Raw genomic sequence first — 15,227 nt, 5'->3', positions numbered from 1 at the left:
CCTGCAAAAAGACAAGCGTGAACAGTCACAAGATGCAACATGGAAATTTTCAATTGGTGATAAGGAAACAATTCGTATCATTGAGAGCAGTGAAGCACTGGGTCAGCGAGGGCTATGGAACAGGAGATTTTCCAAACCTGAGAGGATAGAGGCTCTGAGCAACCTGACCTAGCTTTGAAGTTGGGCTGCTTGGAGCAGAGTTTTAGACTAGATGCCTCCAGAGACACCTTCTGACCTAATTTCTTATCTAGTTCTGGAAGCTTTTCCTCATAGCAAGGAGCAAAAAAAAAGAAAAAAAAAAAAGCAGCCTGCAGAAAGAGTTAAGCTAATAGAGCAACTACAGCAGAATGAAGACAAAAGATTTTTTTTTAAGTGGAATTGATGAAGGTTCAAAATATGGCAACAGAAGGGGCAATGGGAAGTCAAAAACTGCCGATTAAGGAGAACCTCTCAAGTTCTGCAAACTAACAGAGAAAGGAAATAAGGAAATAAGAACACGCAGAGGAGTAGAGATGTCTTTTGAAACAATCATACCCACTTTTAAAGAGTGACCTGAAAGGAACTCACCTTTGCTAGTCAGACAACCAGAAAAATCAAAGCGGCTATTATTGGAAGTTACACCTATCAAAACACAAAGCTTTACTTCCTGTATCTGTAATATTAATACTGCAAATTGATATGGCATATGATCCCACTGACCTACATTTCTTTTTATATTCACAACGTTTGTAAGGGTTATTTTACTGTTTAAGTATCTCAAACTTGAGTTTTGTAGTATTTATGCAAGTTTATTTTAAAGATAAGTATGTGGTTTTTACTGTGTGGTAGTTTATGGATACTTTCTTATTTCAGAGCACTGCCAAAAATATTAAGGTTTTGTAAAACTGAAGAAATGGAAATTAGAGAAAAATCTTTCTCTACAATCTTAGGTAAACCTAAGTGATCTATTGAGAAGTGCTCTTTTGCCTGCACTTTTTTATTAAAAATAGGGATGTCCATTTTGGAGAACTTGGCCATAGATAAAGTTGCCTAAACTCTGCAGTTACATGAGCACGCAATCTTCCAGCTGCACGTATCCTCGGTGAAACATCGGCTTCCAAACAGAGCAAGGTGACAACTCTCTGCAAAACCCATCTGCTTACCAAGAAAGAGAGACTACGCTGTATTCGGGACCGTCAGTTTCCCACTATTACAGACTGAGTTTTTGTATGACTTCCTGCATTGGAGAAAATACTATTTGTGGAAAGCTGACTTCACATCATATATTCATTCAGCACCTACAATTGTGAGACTGTGAAACAGCTCTATTCCCTAAGCAGTTGTCACACATTTCCTGGTACCATCCTCAATAGCCCCTTTTTCATGAACTGAAATTCACGTAAAACTTATAACCCGGCACAATTCTATAAAAATTTTACAAAGCAGATTTGCATTAAATGGAGAGAAATTAATGGAAGAAATATAGGAAGAGAAGAAGATCATGAATCAATAATTTCTTGATTAGAATAATTTGTCATAAGGCATTTATTTAAAAGTGTCCTTTCCTATCCCGACAAGTAGTATTTCTTCCTCCATTGGGAAAAATTATTCCCGTAGATACAACTAGCAGGGTTAGGACCGTCTTCCTTTCTCAGTCTCCCACCATCTCTGCTTCGCTGTCTCTCAGTGCAGGCTCTTGGATGGGAACCATCAGTATGTCAATCTCCCTCTGCTTCCATAATGCCGCATGATAGAATATTTACCTATTGGATGCCCAGATTACTGGATTATAAACAAAAAACAGATTAATCAGTACCTTCAGATTTTTTTGGGCTACTCTCAATGAATGATATGTAATTTTTGGTCAGGTTCTTAGCTATCTATGTTTTCTTGTGGAAAAAAAAAAGAAAAAGAAAAGCATATTTTGCAAATCTGAAGAGAACAGGGCCATCAGTGCTGTGTCATTTTAAAACTCAAGAAAATCTGCAGGCAAAACAACAGGCAATCTGGTATCAGTACCCTAGAGCTATACTCTGATGTTGATAGACGCTGAAGTAGTTCTCATGAAAGGTTATTACTTTCGCTCACTTCTTAGCCTACGAGGACCTCCTAAGACATTATATCCATATTAGCATCCATGATGACAGATCTTAGGTTAAAAAGAAAAAAAGTGAAGTCTTATTCATGACAGATAATGAACTGCTTGCTTGCATCTAGAAGCTCACGTGTCCAGCAACATCCAGAATTACTTGTGAGGAAGTTTGCAATATTAATGCAGGTTTGCACTTGCTCCCTGACTAGTTTTAGTAAGCGTTTTAAGAAAAAGAAAATCACTAAATTGGGAACTCAACAATTATTGTGTAGCATAGCGTATCTTCATCCAACAGCTACAGTCAATTTTTAGGCTATAGGTTCTTTATAATGACTCCAGCACTCAAGTATTTAGCAAGTATAAAATGAAATTTCAAAAGCTTTGTGTTTACAAAAGATAGATCATTCAAGAAAAACTAACAAATGAAATTAAAAGCAAAACAGCATGGGAAAGAATGCACATACCAAAATCATATTAATACGCACTTTCTAGGGGAAACTGTATTAAATAATTGTCCAATAAACAAAAGGAGTAAAAATGAACAAGAAAAGTAGCAACAACAACAAGTGCTAAAGAGTGTTGCCCCTTTCCCCCTCTAGCCCTGCACCTCCTGAAAACCCTGAATTACGAATGAAGAGAGGAAAAAAGGAGAGGAAAATACCCTAATGAAGCTAAAAGAGGCTAAAGTAAACCAAAAGGCTAAAAATCTCTAAACTAAAATATATTTTTCATGAGAGTATACATTTTGAGGATTTTCTTGATGAAATCTACGAAACGCTCTGGACAAAGCTGCTGCTGGTTTGAATTTGGCTGTCATCATTTGCTTCCTCATAGTGTACTAATGCTCACATAATTAATGTAAGAGTGATGGTTTAAGAGGCTAGCATCTTTTCACTGATAGCTACTGCCTTTCTCTGAGGTATGGACATATATAGCGGATATATAAAATATAAATGTACATTTGGCAGCTTAACAAGAGTGCTGGAAATGAACTGGAACCTCATAACCATGTAGAAATGGGCTCTTTCAAGGCCCCAGTGTCAGTCAAGGATCCCCAAATGAGTGCACAGGAAGAAATGGCTTCACATATTCAACAGCAAGAGACAGCTACCAAAGCTTCCATCTCCTTTCCAGCTGCTTATTCTCTCCCTGTCTCTCCAGAAGTCATGAAAGGGCTCTGGTAAGCACAAGTGACAGATACCTCTCATCCGCTCTTCCTAATAGCATAGTCTTCTACACAAAGTACTGGGAACTGGAAAGCCTTTTGTCTTCTACTATCTGAAAGCTGGGATGGGAAGGGAGAAAGGGCATAGGCTTGATCTCTTACAAAAGAATAAATTATATAAATACGTTGGTCACAAAGAATGACCTAATTACAAAAAATACAAAACCAGGTATTTGTACAGTAGGGAAATCTAGCAATGAAGTCCTGTCCTTGGTGGAATGGTGGAGCACACTCTGTCACTTCAAATATCTACCATTTCAGGCATCAGTAGAGATAACAGAGTAAACCCACTAATTTTCTCTTGGTTCTTCTCTATATATCCTATCCGGTCTTCTCTGGTATTTTTCTCACCACATCCAGGGTTACACAATCAGATTATCTGAGCATTCAGAGCGCAAAACAGAGGATCTATCTTAAGCCTTCCATTTATAAGATACTTTCTTCACAGCCATTTCCCAGTTGACCAGACACCAAGCGAGGTATCTTTGCAATCCTTCTAGAACTTTACTCTTTTTAGCTAACTAGTCATGAATTAGTAACACCAACAACAGAACCAGTCAGAAATACTCAACACAGCAACTCTAAAGCAGTAAGTCCAAATTTTCACAGGCCCAGAATTTTCTTGAAATTTGATCAGCTCTTCCAAGCAGTCACACTAATGTGGCTTTCAAAATAGCCTATTAAAATTCCAGTAGAAAGAAAGTGACTGGCAGAAGAAACAAGTGAATAATTATCAAAACCAGAAAGAAAATTAAAATCATGATACCCTAATTATTCCACCTCTGCATAGCACTTTGAGTTGATATCTTAAAACTCATTTCTCCTGGGAGCCTCTGTGTGAACAAGAAAAGTGTTCACACTGAAAAGTTGGAAAATAAAAAGAACGTTATTTCTTCTTAATTTTTTCTACAGTAAATTTTAAAAAAGCCACAGCTTCAGAGTTTGGGGAGGTGGGGGGAGTTTTTCCCATTGATGTACTCTAAACTGTAAAACCCAGCTTCTCTTTTTTTTTTTTTTTTCTTAATTCATGGACAAGTATCACATTACTATTTCTTCTATTACCTTTTTTACCTAATGATTTTGGTATTTTTGAACTAATTGTTCTACATGCTAAGAAAAGAAAGACTCTGAAGAACATCCCCAGTGCTCTTTTTTTATGGTTGAATTTTGAAACTTATGTGGCATACAGGAACGCCTGCCTAGAAGATAATAAAGAACTGAACAAAAAACAACAGCCATGTAAAGAATAATCATTGTTTTGAAAAAAACAAAACACTTTCTATACTGTTTGGGATATTATAAAGACTGACAACTTGAATGAGACAGTCTTCATACTTTCGTAATGTGAAATCTAAGCACAGAGCACAAACTTGTTTTAATATTCATCTTAAAAAACATTCAGTTTCCAGGTGCTTAGCTGTCTTTTCCCAGATCTCTCTCTTTTTCCTGGAACTTTACATAGTATTTAGTCAAGAAGTTGTGCCTAATACTTTTACTGATTGTAGTTTTCATTAATCATCCATACCAAAGACACTTGTTCCTTTTCCTTATATTACAAGGCTTTCTTAGCAGGCCAAGGTTATTCCCAAAAAACCATAAAACAACCGCAGGATTGGACTGGCGATTGTTAACCTCAGACAGAATTTAGCACTAGTAAAAATGCTTTTCTAAGTTAAAGGAAGGCTTGTTTTGAAGGCATTTATCTCTTTCTCTTTTTCCCTTGTTAAAGGGAAAAAATTGCTGAATAGCCAGTTTCATCAATTTCTTGATTCCTTGCCTTGCCTTGTTTTCATTCCAGCCTGTCAAGAAACTTGGATTCCTTCTGCCTAGGTAAAAAGTTTGACAGCAAATACCTATGGATGGCCAGAGGTATGAAATGAATTATTTCTAAGAGGTTATATATTAACTAGATGATAGCGCTGGTAGTTAACAAGCACAGCTTCCTTCTTCATGTTCATTGTGACCGTGAGAACATCTGACCTGTTCCCAGGTTCTCCAAGAGCTAGCAGTTCACTCCTAGTAGTAACACAGACACGATGCAAGATGTGGAGGAGGCTCCTCACGTGACCAACTAATACACTTGTGAGAAACCTAACAGCACCAGAAAGCTCTAGGGAGGTTCCGTGTGATCTGAAGAAAAGCTTTGATTTCCAAGTCTTACCAAACTGAATCATTAAGTCTAACAAAAGGCAAAACAGTGGAAGATTGTTTATATCACTAAATAATCACGATGACTACAGTACTACTACTGTTGGATGCTAGGCACCAGACTTCAGCACAAACAAATCGGACAACTCGCTCCCAAACCAATGCACCAGAATTGGACATAAGGTTACAAGATAGAAAGGCCATAAAGGCCAAGATGGATAACAGCCCAGTCAGACTGACAGCAGACAGATAGTCATAGAATACAAATCTAGTCATAGAATATGAATCTAGAAAATAACAATTGGACATGAATCTAGTCATAGGACATGAATCAGTCTAGTCATTAGAATATGAAGCATCGTTTTACCTTCTGAAGAAAATCTTTCCACTAAAGTACAAGCACTTATGAATGCACATTTCAAAACACTGTGTCTATCACTCACACTGAATACAAGTCAATCTCACGTTTATTTCAAAGTTTCCTACAATATAAAACAATAGAAAGTTCAGACTGAACCCCAACAACACATTATATTTTACTTTAGAGTAATATTCTAAAGAGTAGTTGTTTCATGCCTCAGCCATGGAAAAACCTCTGAGAGTCCAGGAGATAAAGATTGTGGAACTTCTCTTTCCATGAGGCCAAAATGTGAAGTATTGCTCTCGCCTCATTAGCCTGTTCTCCTTACTGTTTTGGAGCGTGACTAATATAATCTTTTTAATTCCTTTTCATCCACTACGTACGTTTGATAATGAGATACTGGATGCATCATTTCTTATTCATAGCTATACCCCATAAAAGCAAATGCAATCAAAATCTCAGGTACATCCATTGAAATTCTGCCGTTATCACTGAGAGTATGTGGGGCTTCTGTGTGGACTACATCCATAAAATCTTTATGACAAAGTTTTATTTATGTTCAAGTATGCTCAAGATAATTACCAAATCAATCACCATGAAATACCTTTGAGTCCAGCCACGTTTCAGGAAGGACAGCAATAATGATAAGTGCTTTCTTATGACAGGCTGTTTTTTCCACTCTGTTTTTCCATTTTATTTAGATGCTGGATTTCTAAAACAGCAACTTCAAAGCCCTGCCTTTCTTAAAAGCGTGAATTATTAATAGCAACATGGTTAAGCTCCTGTGCATTATTCATTTATTCCTACCGACTACTTGTGCTTCTAAAAATCCTTCCCCTCCTTTTTTACTGAGCCCTATACACCGAGGTACTTCACAATAGCCAGAGCAATGCATTGAAGGTTCTTGAATAGACAGCAGCACCTGCTTATGATACCTTAATATAAGCAAACTGCAGCGCAAAACATTTTATCTGAAAAATCCTTGCTTTTGCATATTAGAAAAAGGTTTCATAGTGATTGTAAAATGTCAGTCCTAATGCACGTTGATTCCTCTTTCCCTGGTTTGGTTCCTCCCCTAGCAAGTCTGGTACAGTCCTCAAATGCTCTCCCCCTGCATCCCGTGATGTTCCCATGCCCCCCAGCAGGGACTGCTCTGGCTGTGATGTGCTGCGGAGAGCTGATGCCAGGGACCCACAGCTTTTAGATCTTTAGTTTGCAGTTGCTTCAGTGATACACACACACTATCTACCAACTGCACTCAGGAGGCCGGACAACTTACAATGAAGGCTGCAGCTTGCCTAAGCTGGAATTCTGGGCTAACTCTGGGTGTAGCCATTAACTACACTATAACGAGCATATATACCTCTATAGAAGTGGTAACCAGGAACAGTTACTCAGGTCTAACTTCATATTTTTAGAAAAAAAATAAGTTTTCTGGTGAATACAGACTCGTTCAAAAAAAGTTTTAGATATTTAGGGTCAGCTTTTTAAAGTATTGGAGCACATCGAATTCCAACACCTTGCAAATAGCATTAGGTGCATAACTGCTAACAACTACTGCATTGTTAGATATCCAAACGCTATTAAAAACAGCAAGTCAGCAAGTACCCTAACAGAGTATTTGCCTACATCTTTGAAAATCTTAAAAAAATCTGATTGCAAGTGATTGCAAGTGATTCAAAGCCCCTCAGGTGTGAGAGTGTCCAGTGGAATTTCACCTAAAGAGCTTTGAAATTAAAACCTTCCTCTGCGAAGGATCAGCATTCAGAGATGTACAAGTGTTTATTGAATGCTTAATATATATCAGAAGTAAATGTTTAAAATACATAAAAATAAAAATTTGTACATCTCATATCTAACTTTTAAACGTGTCAACAAAATGGAAGTTCTCCCCACAAGAGGAATTCAGGCGCCCAGGCCTCTCCGCTGAGACTATTCAAAATCCAGCAATACATTTTGCCACGTTTCAATTTTAGGTATGATGCCAATACAGATCAGAAGCATTTTATGTGAGATTAAATGGTAACGCAAAGGTCTTGCGTTTTTCTCTCAGCTGAAAGATCCAACCTCTGCAGATTCAAACATGCAGATTTTGCATTCAGGTGGTACCTGTTTCTCTCTGAAGTGTTTGGCTCTACACACACTCGCTTTCATTATTTTTCACACGCTCACAATATCACCTTCTTTGAAATCTGAATACCATCTGTCTATAACTTATTTTGTCCTCTTTCTTTTAGCAAGTGCCTTTGAAATCAATACTCAGTGCTGAAGCTGGTGCTGCTGACATGGCTTGATGTGAAGAGGGTTCTGCTGTGATATCTGCAAGTCCCCGGCGTACAGTCCTACTTCAGCAGAGCCAGCGAAGGAGCACCGCTTGCTTACACATGGAAGATCGTTCAATACGCTCAGTCTGCTTTCGCTACCTGCTATCGTTTTATTTATCTGCTCACCCACCTACCTATGATTCCTGTGTCTCCACATCAATACTCACCTTTCTATATTTGTTTTTATTTAGTTTTAAATAGTCCTTTAAAAAGTCCTCCCTGTAATCTCTCAACTCATTCAGAAATTTCTTAGGATTGCCTGCTGCTCCTACCATTTTCACTGTTTAATCCCCTTTGCTCTTTCGTTGCTATTTTCTCATACTATTAAGTTACTTCTAGAATAACCACACAGAAAAGGAAGCTAATGGACTGCTACAAAATAGCCTGAAGATAAAAGGGACTTCCCCCCACAAAAAAAATAATTCATTAATGGTTCAGGAAAATTAATTCATTAAAAGTACTAACACCACCGGTTTAATGAAGCAGAAAGATAACAGAATGTAAGTATTATATACATCAGACCTTCTGGTTTAGAAAGGCATACTATTGGTGTAGGTACTAAACAAACAGAAAGGAGTAAGGAATTTTTTGGGCAAGAGTAATCCTATTGAATCAGACAAGCAGTGAATAGAATATGACATTTCAGACGTTTTTCTAACTCCAAAGCGTGCCATCGTCACAGGAGTTATCTGCAGCATACGTGACAAGCTACAGCTCTTCAGTAACTGTGATGTACTTATGAATTTTTCAACGCAGATTTGAGAGAGCTCTTGTTTCCTTTGTTTGTGTATCCTTCTTGAGCTACCAGCACTACACAGCAATCCAGTAAGAATCACAGCCAAGAAGGAAGAAAACCCATGCATCTTCTTGTCCTATGTTGTTACTAAAGAAACAAACACAAACAGTGTGAACAGTGGCAATCTGTTGTTCAAAAGGGATTTCTGCAGATACTCTTCATAAGGCTTGCTCTTCAGAGTACGGTTCCTTTTCCTGAGTTGCAGAGATGGAATCTATGAGGGTGGTGAGACACCGGCCCAGGTTGCCCAGAGAAGCTGTGGCTGCCCCATCCCTGGAGGTGTTCAGGGCCAGGTTGGATGGGGCTTGGAGCAGCCTGGTCTGGTGGGAGGTGTCCCTGCCCGTGGCAGGGAGGTTGAAACTAGATGATCTTCAAGGTCCCTTAAAACCCAAACCATGCTATGATTCTATGAATTTAATTCAGCACAATTTTGTGATTTCTTTTTTCCCCCCTCAAGAGACCTCTACTTTTATTTAAGCAGATCAAACGGTTACAACATAAATGCTGCTACTTGCCTGATGTTTGCACGTTAGAGATGACCCAAAAGGATAACTAAAATACCAGCTTCCTCAAAACCCCATTTAAAATAGTCAGATGGATGGTGAATTAAACTGTGACCTCACCAGTCAGACAAATGAACAATTCCTCACTTAAGTAATCGCACTGGCTTCAGGCCCTCACAAGCCAGATGATAACCCAAATTGAGGCAGACTCAGAATCTCATTCTGGGAAAACAGTGATGAATTTGCATTCATTGAGGCTCAGAGTTGTTAAAACATATTGCTGTACGCTGTAGCTTAGTTTTGAGATACACTTGTCTCCGATAAATAATCTACTGTAACATATGCTTTAGGATATACAGAACTGAATTAATTCTAGAATGAGCTTGGTAAAGGGAATTTAAGATTTGTAACCCCATGAATGATGCTTTCTGAAAACATCACTGCGTGTCCGACTCAAGAAAACACAAACACACTCTTCAGTTTAGACAGGCCCAAGCAGAAAACAAGAGATCTTCCATGTTGCTCAGCAAGCTTGTGAATTTAGCATAATTAATTTCTGCTATCACAGTATGTCTACAATATGAATGGCTATATTTTTTTTGCTCACTTTTCAGTGGAAGTAAAAACCCAAACATCATTACTTTTCCAGTTGCTACCTAGCTGGCTGCATTGCTTGGAAGGCAGGGCTCTTGGTACCATTAGTTAAAATTATCCTTCAATTTCTTATGGTTGTTGGAGCTGTAAAACACCCTTAATCATAAAATATGTTGACTACTCCTAATTTTGTTGCAAAACTCTTTAATGAAATCTGGTATATTGAAACTACTATTACAAATATTCAACAGAATTTACACTGGCAGAGTTGTTTCATTTATCGTCCTCATTTAGCAGATTTCAAAAATGACAAAAAGCAGAATAAACCTACCAAAATATGAAGGCAGAACTGGAACTTGCAATTTTCTGGTCATACTCAATGAAATATAAATGGTAAAATGAGAGTTCTAAAGAAAACTAGCGTTGGTGGGGGTTGCCTATTTTAACGGGTCCTTACTGAGGAAGTTTTGAAATGCTTTGGAATAGATACAAGGTTTTTCCACAGATAATACTATATCAAGTTATACTTAAATCAGAATGTAGGAAGCTAATGCCCAGACATCCTACCACAGCATCATCGTCTGTAGACAGACAGCAGAGTTATGCGACAAAATTTCTGATTTCCTTAGCTTTCTCATTTAAAATATTCATTCAGTGGAAAAAAAAAATAAATTAGAAACAATATTTAACTTATTTCTACAGCACTCATGCACCTGCATAATATAAGGTTTAACATGTCATATTTAGTGATTATTTTCAATGAAGCTCTGTATTTTATTGAAATTACAACCTACAACAGTATAATCCAGAATAAAAAGACATTTTATGGGCACTTCTAAGGTGTCTGAAAAAGGTGAAGTGCATCTTAAGTGGTGCAGCTGTACCAGGCAACAAAAATAAGAGCAAATACAGCCAGGTAAGTCGCATTAAAAATTGGGCCTTGCTTTTCAGTGCCTGAAAGAGGGCATTATAAATGGCACTACTCGAATATAGTATCATTTTAAGGGAGTGTATTAATAGCTGCATTGGTCTCAGCTTTTAGAGTCAAGATGAGGATCGCTTTGAAATTTTCTGTACATGTTAGTGCTCCTTGGAATGCAAATGAAAGAGCTGAGCCCGAAAAATTCCTTTACTTACGCTGACATGGAAACCTGGCCCTTCTGCTCTGGAGAACAGCAGCAAAGAGTCACAATCTCTCATAAATTTTTGTATGACAGAATTGCACTTTCTAGTAATTTCAGCAGTCTCTTTGGATTATTAAGCTTACTAGGTTCACTGGTGCCACTGAATTATCAAACATCCTTAGAGAATTCTCCATGAGAATCTTAATTACAAGTCCAAGTTTCTGAATACTGAAAACTCTGGAGCAATATAAAAAATGATATCTTTACAAACTCTCATTTAAATTCACAAGTTAAATGCAAATTAAATTCACAAGTTGTTTTATAAAGAATGCAGGTCATTAAGATCTTAAAATTAGAGTAAAAGAATAACAACAGAAAAACTGTATTCTACAACAGCAGTAGTCCTCTAAGTAGCTCAAAGCGATTTAGAAAGATCGTTTAATGAAGTAACAAGTACCTCCATGAAGGGAGAACAACTGCAGCTTCTTAGAGATTCTCAACCCAACCCTCGATCCATCTGAACCACACTACAGCTTCAGATGGCTAATATATAAAATGAAACAAAATATTTGGCATGCAGATCTAGGAATACATCTTTTACGGAGGTAACCTGATTTGTCCAGGAGTCACACAATTTCAAGATAAATCCCTGGAGATGATAAATCAGAGCTCTCAACAAAGACATAACACATATGGAAGCTGCTGAACCCCTTCCTGTCTCATTGCACACCTCGAATAGGAAGCACGAGAAGCACCCCAAATTACCCACTGGATTTTAATCTGCAGTCCACATTCCTAAAACTCATGTACCATGCTAAAAGCAGCTCAATTTTAAGGCTCGAACATATTTTCTTTTTCTCCAGCCATGAACTCTTTCATTAAAAAGCTTCGACAGGGGTATTAGAAAGAATGACAATAGTCAATAAAAGCACCCAGCAGAGCACACAGGAAATTGCAGTTTGTGTATCAGGACTGAAGTCCTAGATATTTAAAATTTTAAGCATTGGCATTGCCTTGACCTGTACCCTAAATGCAGGTTTTACCTTCTGTCAGGCCAGAAACATTCAAAACCATTCACCATCAAGTATCTTTTAAAAGAAGAGCCTCTTGGAAATTAGGTTGCCTTCCCTTCTGAAGGATGTAATTTCTCAATAGAGCTCTCTAATAAAAAAAGCAATTGCTTTGCACCAGTCTTGTACCCATTACGGAAAACACCAAATCTACCATAAGACTACCATATCCTTTTATGTCCTACATTTAAAAGATTCAATTGTGATTGGGATCAAACATCAAATCCTAATGAGCTGTCTTTCCCTGGAATTATTAAGCTACAAATTATGTATGGAGATGATCTCTGTTCTCATCAACATTATCTTATTCTTACTTCTCCTTCCTGAATAATTATTTGTTACTTAGCAGTTTTAAGCAAAAATGTGTATTCATGTCTGAGGATGGAGATTTTTCTTTTCTGAAGCATGGCTATGGAAAAAACTAGTAAACAAGAAACATTTCTTCCTTTTCTCTCTGACACAATTCTTCAGAGGCCATAGGTTCATCACCTTTTGAAGGGGTAAAAAAGTGTAACAGCATACATTTAATAACAAAATTTTTATCTCCGAGAATATTACTGAGGAAAGTAATTTCAGTAAAAGCAGTTTCTGCCACAGTAGAGATTAAAAATAGCCACAAAATACTATACAGATGGCTCAACAAATCTAACACATTACTGTGCAGAGATACAGATTACTCTACCTCTAGGACACTGCTCTTTTTGATAGGCGTACCTTTGGATACAAGTAGAAGAAGAAAAAATTGGGGGGGTGACGAAGAATGAGATTTGTTTCTTCAAAATGCTCCGTGTCTTTTTATAACACTACGTTAAGCTCTGCTGCAGCTTTTGAAAACCGAGGGTTTCACTCTGCTACACAATCTGAACAAAGAGCAAGACAAAACCATGGTGGCACATGGTGGCAGCCTCCTACTGCAACCACCTCCTCACTCTGTCAAGAAGGAAAAAAGAAAGAAAAAAAAAAAAAATAACCCACCAAACTCTAACCAGAGACAAATCCTTGGGTTATAAATGCCTTGGGTTATAAATGCCTTTTTATTTTTTTTTTCCCCTCTTTTCTCCTTCTTATTGAAGATTCATAGAAACCCAAGAGACTGAAGAACTTGGTTCTATTCTTCAAAGCCTTGTAAAGACAGCTTTGGTCCTGAACGCACTACTTATCTTCTCAGCTAGAACAAAGCGCTCAGAGTAGCTAAGGAAATAAAATGCGGTCTGGCCCATTCGATCTCGCATCTTAAAAGTTAACTCTCTTCAGCAAGTGAATCTGAATATTATGTTACCTGGCAATAGGTACAGGCTCTGTTTCTAAAAAGGTTAAAATCGATTTCCATTTATTTTCAGGAACTATTACCTTCATTGATTTATATCCTTCCTATATGATTCAGACTCCACACAGAAGTAATGCCCGTTCAATCCCCCCAAAGAAATGAAGCTTGGTCTTAATGCAAGTGAAGCATACAAGGCACAGCTGTGATGGGCAGCTGGCCATTTCATGAGGATTACCACTGATTCTATAAAAAAAGGGAATTTAGGGCACTGGGTTTTGAGCAGCTAGAAAACAACCAGTGTATTTAGTCAAAACCTTAGCTACAGTAAGTTAGAAATGACAGTAAGCGAAATTTTAAATTTAAAGTAGGAGAATGATATAAAAATAACAAATTCAAGAAAACTACACAAAATGATATGATGCTCTCTGCTGCTGGGAGATCAGTGCCTATGGACTTCAGAGTATCAGATTCTCAGCTTCTTTTAAATACCTCATGATTAGATGATGAGTTCTTGATTATGATTAACATTTGCTTAGTTTTCCTGTAGCCTTTTACCCAAGATTTCATGCTGTCCTCCCCCATCCCTAGAAGCTGTAGGTTGAGAAAAACAGAGACCAAGATCCTTCAGGTGGATTTAGCACAAATCACACTGCGTATGAGATATTCAGGAAAGGGATATACATACTAGTCAATGCTGTGCAGGCTCCATAGCTCCATAAAAGCATCCTCTCTTTTGCAAAGCCTTATGACGGGCAAGGCGCCTTAATCAGGATTTCTTCAGGAATACGGAGGAGAGAACAACAATCTACTTATTGAGATGTAACTAGCAAAACCCACTAGGTTATTTTGAAGTTTTACAACTACCACAAACATACAATTTCATAAATCGCATGGCATAGCTTGGTTTCAAGCAACTAAATTTCATCCCTGAACTTGAACATAATGAAGTTAGTTTTGGGGTGGGTTTTTTTTAAAAGATTACGACAGAACAGCTGAATAGCTCCTGAAGGGTCTTGACAGGACTCTGGAAGTCGTTAATCATTACTGTAATTAAAGAAACATTTCCTTATGAAAACTAAGGATTAACACTGTGGCTCCAAGTCACCTGATACTTTTATAAACACATCTACATCAGTTGGGGGGGGGGGGGGGGTTATATTAATTAACTTTGAACCTGACTAAACGAGACATTTTACAATTTGAGACAACACCACTTATTACTGCGCACAAGATAAGATTAAATGGAAAACCTCTACAGCAAGGAACTAGATTTATTGTGGAATTACCAGAATGGAATAAGTGCTTTGAATTATTTATTTCCCACTAACCATTCAAAGAGAAGAACTTGAATGTGGCAAAATCCAATAAGTGAATCCACGATTTATGTATGAAGCAGACCACATTAAATCATAATTTATGGTATACTATAAGAAAAAAAAAAGTTTGTTAACAACTAAAACAACAGAAAGAATGCAAAGGGATGCTCATAAAGAAAGAAATCTTGGTTCCATCTTATCTGTCAAAGTAGAATAACAGAGAAAAAAAAATATAGTAAAAACGTCAGTTTCAGGATCAAGAAAAAAAACCCAAACAAACAAGGTTTGTTGTGGGAATTCTAGTGGGAGGTGTCCCTGCCCACAGCAGGGGGTTGGAACTAGATGATCTTTAAGGTCCCTTCCAACTCTAACCGTTCTACAGTGGTTCTATGAACTATCTTTTGTCTATCAGGAACACAATAGAGATT

The 15,227-nt window shown here is 37.6% G+C and overlaps 1 protein-coding gene across 3 annotated transcripts in view; it reads right to left on the bottom strand.

Annotated features, from left to right (window-relative positions):
- Positions 1–15,227, bottom strand: part of ANO3 (anoctamin 3) — a 210,878-nt gene that overhangs the window by 125,317 nt on the left and 70,334 nt on the right. The gene's annotated exons all lie outside the window — the stretch shown is intronic.

This window comes from Rissa tridactyla, chromosome 4, assembly GCF_028500815.1.
Source record: "Rissa tridactyla isolate bRisTri1 chromosome 4, bRisTri1.patW.cur.20221130, whole genome shotgun sequence".
NCBI classification, from domain to species: Eukaryota; Metazoa; Chordata; class Aves; order Charadriiformes; family Laridae; genus Rissa; species Rissa tridactyla.
The sequence above is the reverse complement of the archived record's forward strand: the minus strand, read 5'-3'. Positions and strand labels throughout refer to the sequence as shown.